The sequence below is a fragment of the Capricornis sumatraensis genome, chromosome 16 (assembly GCF_032405125.1).
Source record: "Capricornis sumatraensis isolate serow.1 chromosome 16, serow.2, whole genome shotgun sequence".
NCBI lineage: Eukaryota > Metazoa > Chordata > Mammalia > Artiodactyla > Bovidae > Capricornis > Capricornis sumatraensis.
The window spans coordinates 61,071,057-61,076,590 of record NC_091084.1 but is presented as its reverse complement, the minus strand read 5'-3'; positions in this window follow the sequence as shown (position 1 = coordinate 61,076,590).

The following is a 5,534-nucleotide window of genomic DNA, read 5'->3' as shown; positions in this document are numbered from 1 at the left end:
CGGATGTTGGCAATTTGATCACTGGTTCCTCTGCCTTTTCTAAATCCAGCTTGAACTTCTGGAAGTTAATGGTTCACGTAGTGTTGAAGCTGGGCTTGGAGAGTTTTGAGCATTAGTTTGCTAGCATGTGAGATGAGTGCAATTGTGTGGTAGTTTTAACATTCTTTGCCATTGCCTTTCTTTGTGATTGGAATGAAAACTGACCTTTTCCAGTCCTGTGGCCACTGCTGAGTTTTCCAAATTTGCTGGCATATTCAGTGTAGCACTTTAACAGCATCATCTTTAGGATTTGAAACAGCTCAACTGGAATTACATCACCTCTACTGGCTTTGTTCCTAGTAATGCTTCCTAAAGCCCATTTGATTTTGCATTCCAGGATGTCTAACTCTAGGTGAGTGATCTCACCATCATGGTTATTTGGGTCATGTATATCTGGGTCATTTTTTGTATAGCTCTTCTGTGTATTCTTACTACTTCTTCTTAATATCTTCTGCTTCTGTTAGGTACATACATTTCTGTCCTTTATTGTGCCCATCTTTGCATGAAATGTTCCCTTGGTATCTCTAATTTTCTTGAAGAGAGCTCTAGTCTTTCCCATTCTATTGTTTTCCTCTATTTCTTTCCATTGATCACTGAGCAAGACTTTCTTATCTCTCCTTGATATTCTCTGGGACTTTGCATTCAGTAGGTTATATCTTTCCTTTTCTCCTTTGCCTTTCACTTCTCTTTTAATAGCTATTTGTAAGGCCTCCTCAGACGACCGTTTTGCCTTTTTGCACTTCTTTTTCTTGGGGATGGTCTCAATCACTACCTCCTGTACAATGTCATGAACCTCCATCCATAGTTCTTAAGGCACTCTGTCTATCAGATCTAATCACTTGAATGTATTTCTCACTTCTACTGTATAATCATAAGGGATTTGATTTAAGTCATACCTGAATGGTCTAGGGGCTTTTCCTACTTTCTTCAATTTCAGTCTGAATTTAGCAATAAGGAGCCACAGTCAGCTCCCGGTCTTGTTTTTGCTGACTGTATTGAGCTTCTTCATCTTTGGCTGCAAAGAATATAATCAATCTTATTTTGGTATTGACCATCTGGTGATGGCCATATGTAGAGTCTCCTCTTTTATTGCTGGGAGAGGGTATTTGCTATGACCAGTGCGTTGTCTTGGCAAAACTGTTATCTTTGCCCTGCTTCATTTTGTACTCCATGGACGAATTTGCGTGTTACTCCAGGTATCTCTTGACTTCCTACTTTTGCATTTCAGTCCTCTATAATAAAAAGGACATCTTTTTAAGGTGTTAGTTCTAGAAGGTCTTGTAGGTCTTCATAGAACCGTTCAATGTCAGCTTCTTCAGTATTACTGGTTGGGGCATAGACTTGGATTATTATGATATTGAATGGTTTGCCTTGCAAATGAACAGAGATCATTCTGTTGTTTTTGAGACTGCATCCAAGTACTGCATTTCAGATTCTTGTTGACCATGAGTGCTACTCCATTTTTTCTAAGGGACTCTTGCCCACAGTAGTAGATATAATGGTCATCTAAGTTAAATTCACCCATTCCAGTCCATTTTAGTTCAATCATTCCTAAAATGTCAATGTTGACTCTTGTTATCTCCTATTTGACCACTTTCAACTTACCTTGATTCATGGACCTAACATTCCAGGTTCCTATGCAATATTATTCTTCATAGCATCAGACTTTACCCCATTACAAGTCACATACCCACCTGGATGTTGTTTTTGTTTGGCTCCATCTCTTCACAATTTCTGGAGTTATTTTTCCACTGTTCTCCAGTAGCATATTGGGCACTACCTGGGGAGTTCATCTTTCAGTGTCATCTCTTATCACCTTTTCATACTGTTCATGGGGTTCTCAAGGTAAGAATGCTGAAGTGGTTTGCCATTTCCTTATCCAGTGGACCACAGTTTGTTAGAACTCTCCAACATGATCCATCCATCTTGGGTGGCCCTACATGGTATGGCTCATAGTTTCATTGAATTAGACAAGGCTGCAGTCCATGTGATTAGTTTGATAGTTTTCTGTGATTGTGGTTTTCATTCTGCCTGCCCTCTGATGGATAATGATAAGAGGCTTATGGGAGCTTCCTGATGGGAGAGAGTGACTGAGGGGGAAACTGTGTCTTGTTCTGATTGGTGGGGCCATGCTCAGTAAATCGTTAATCCAATTTTCTGTTGATGGTCAGGGCTGTGTTCCCTCCCTGTTATTTGCCTTGAGGCCAAACTCTGGTGGAGGTAATGAAGCTAATGGCGACCTCCTTCTAAAGGTCTAGTGCACACACTGCTGCATGCCGTGCCCCTGACCCTGCAGCAGGCCACCGCCGACCCACACCTCCGCCAGAGACTCCTGGACACTCACGGGCAAGTCTGCTCAGTCTCTTGTGGGGTCACTGCTCCGTTCTCCTGGTCCTGGTGTGCACAAGGTTTTGTTTGTACCCTCCAAGGGTCTGTTTCCCCAGTCCTGTGTAAGTTCCGGCTGTTCTATGGTGGGGTTAATGATGACCTCCTCCAAGAGGGCTTATGCCATACCCAGGTCTGCTGCACCCAGAGCCCCTGCCCTTGTGGCAGGCCACTGCTGACCCACACCTCCACAGGACACACGCAAACACTCAAAGTCTGGTCTGGCTCAGACCTGATGCTCTGGCCATGTCTGGTGCATTATTAATGTCCAATAAATAGGAAATATGCAGGATTATCATGTAGTATCATATAGTATATCTACAGTGATGTCAAATATATACTTTGCAACAATTCATCTGAATTGATTAGAGGCAATAAAAGAGACCCATGAAAGAATCTTAGTCACATGTGAAAGTGAACTAATATGTCAAAAATAGTCACATGTCAAAGAGAAAAATGATAATTTCCCCAAATCTCTATATACAGAGAAGTTTCCAACTGGACAATGAGCCAAAAAGAATAATGAGCCAAAAAGAATAATGTCTAATGACAGGCTTATTAAGAATTAGAAATGTATGCTTGGCTAAAAGAAAAGTTAACAAAATATATAGCATAAATTCACTGAAATAAATTTCAAAGCTTCTTGTTTGGGTTCAATTCCCATTTATACTGATAAGCACTAGATTTTTAAGGTGGAAATGGCCACCCACTCCAGTATTCTTGCCTGGAGAACCCCAGGGATGGAGGAGCCTGATAGGCTACAGTCCATGGGGTTGCAAAGAGTCGGACACAACTGAGTGACTTCACTTTCACTTCAAACCTATTTAAAAAAAAAAATATATATATATATATATATATATATATATATTTCAAATGTTGTCTTTGTTTTCAGAACTAATTTTGAACTTATGTTTTTACTATGGTTTGGCATTTTGGTTTTTATTGCCCACAAAATTCTGTTATTTGCCTGGGGCTAATATTATCCCTTATGTATCTTTTATGTTTACCTAAATACTTAGTAGAATATTTGACACATTAGATCTTCAGTACCCATATGATACACACATATACATAAAATGATGCCATTATTAACTGTCCTTTGCTGCTGCTGCTGCTAAGTCGCTTCACTCATGTCTGACTCTGTGTGACCCCACAGATGGCAGCCCACCAGGCTCCCCTATCCCTGGGATTCTCCAGGCAAAAATACTGGAGTGGGTTGCCATTTTCTTCTCCAATGAATGAAAGTGAAAAGTGAAAGTTAAGTCGCTCAGTCGTGTCTGACTCTTTGTGATCCCATGGACTGCAGCCTACCAGGCTCCTCCACCCATGGGATTTTCCAGGCAAGAGTACTGGAGTGGGGTGCCATCGCCTTCTCCGTAACTGCCCTTTATATGTGCATATATGCATGCTCATTCATGGCTACTCTTGGCGAACCCATGGATTGTAACCCGCTAGGATCCTCTGTCCCTGGAACTCTCCAAGTAAGGATACTGGAATGGGTAGCCATTCCCTTCTTCAGGAGATCTTCCCTACCCAGGGATTGAATTCGTGTCTCTTGCATTGAAGGCAGATTGTTTACCACCTGAGCCACTAGGGAAGCCCCACTGGGAACTGCCTAACTGTGTTTTAGCATGCACTTACTACTTGCTGAGCTCTAGGAAAAGAAATTCATGTTCATTATCGTATTTAATTTTCTGAGCAATACTGAAAAGTTAGTGTTGATATTATATTTTAGAGAGGAGAAAATAACAGAGGCTTAGAGAGATTAAGGCTTCCCTGGTGGCTCAGATGGTAAAGAATGTGCCTTCAATTCTGAAGGCCTGTGTTTTATCCCTGGGGCAAGAAGATCCTCTGGAAAAGGGAATGGCCACTCACTCCAATATTCTTGCCTGGAGAGTTCCATGGACAGAGGAGCCTGGTGGGCGACAGTCCATACGGCTGCACAGAGTCAGATATGCCTGAGCAGCTGAGCAGATAGCACTTACAGGCGCTTAACAATTGCAAGTGAATTAAATTGAATTAAATATTACATTGCTTTTGGTTGTTTGGTTATCTATTCAAAATTATTTTTATTTCAATAAAGTTGAAAACAGAACACAGAAACACACACATGTAAAATGACGCAATCTGAGTCAATAGTGGAAAAGTAGAATCAGTAAGTGAGATAAATAACTTAAAAAGTTGGGGATACAATTTGAAGCCAGCTGTGAGTTCCTTACACATTCTTGCATCTAAGTGCTTAACAGTCAAAGAAAAGACAGAAATATAATCAGCTACATAAATCATAGTGGAAAATCACCAGTTTAGGAGAAGCACAAACAGATCTGTTTCTAAGTTGTTGTTGTTTTTTTAATGTGTATAAACTTAAGTTATAATTAGCAATAGATTCAGAGTAAATAAAACAATACATTTTTAGATGGTGTTTCTGATATCATCTTCACTAGGAGCTAAATTCATTGTGACCAATGCAAAATAATAAAAGAAACATCATGGGCAAAAGGCAAATATGAAGGATGCAAGGCCCTACACAAACCATTGGTAATTATGTACAGATTTTATTTTCCTGTGGAATTCAGTTACTTAGTATTGTGAACTATGTCATGCCTGTTTTTAACTGCCAGAGGATTCAGGGAACATCATCATGTTAGGTATTAAAAAACCTGCAAACAAAGAATGAAAGGAAAACAGTTAAATAAATCCCTTTAAAAATCCTCTGCAGCATTTCTTCTCGTATTGTTTATTTCAGACAATAGTTAGAACTTGGAACCTTCAGGCAGTTTGCCTTTGCATTTTATAGGTCCTTGCAATTTTCTGTAAAGATGAGATAAGTCCTCTCGAATGCGTCCATGGATGTCATTTCCATCTTTTAACAAATTCTCTTTGAAAGAAGCAATGGGTACATCTCTGGCTATAAGAAGGATGCTCTCATTTAACTCCCTCATCAAGAGGCATGCAAGATAATATGGTGTAAAGAGCTTGACCTTTGAGATCAACACACCATAACACGCTGGATAGTAGCTTTATGAATTTGAACATGCTTTTAGCCTCTCTGAGCTTTAGTTCCCTCAGCTATAATGTTACGTTGATGATACCAGTTGTGATAGACAGGG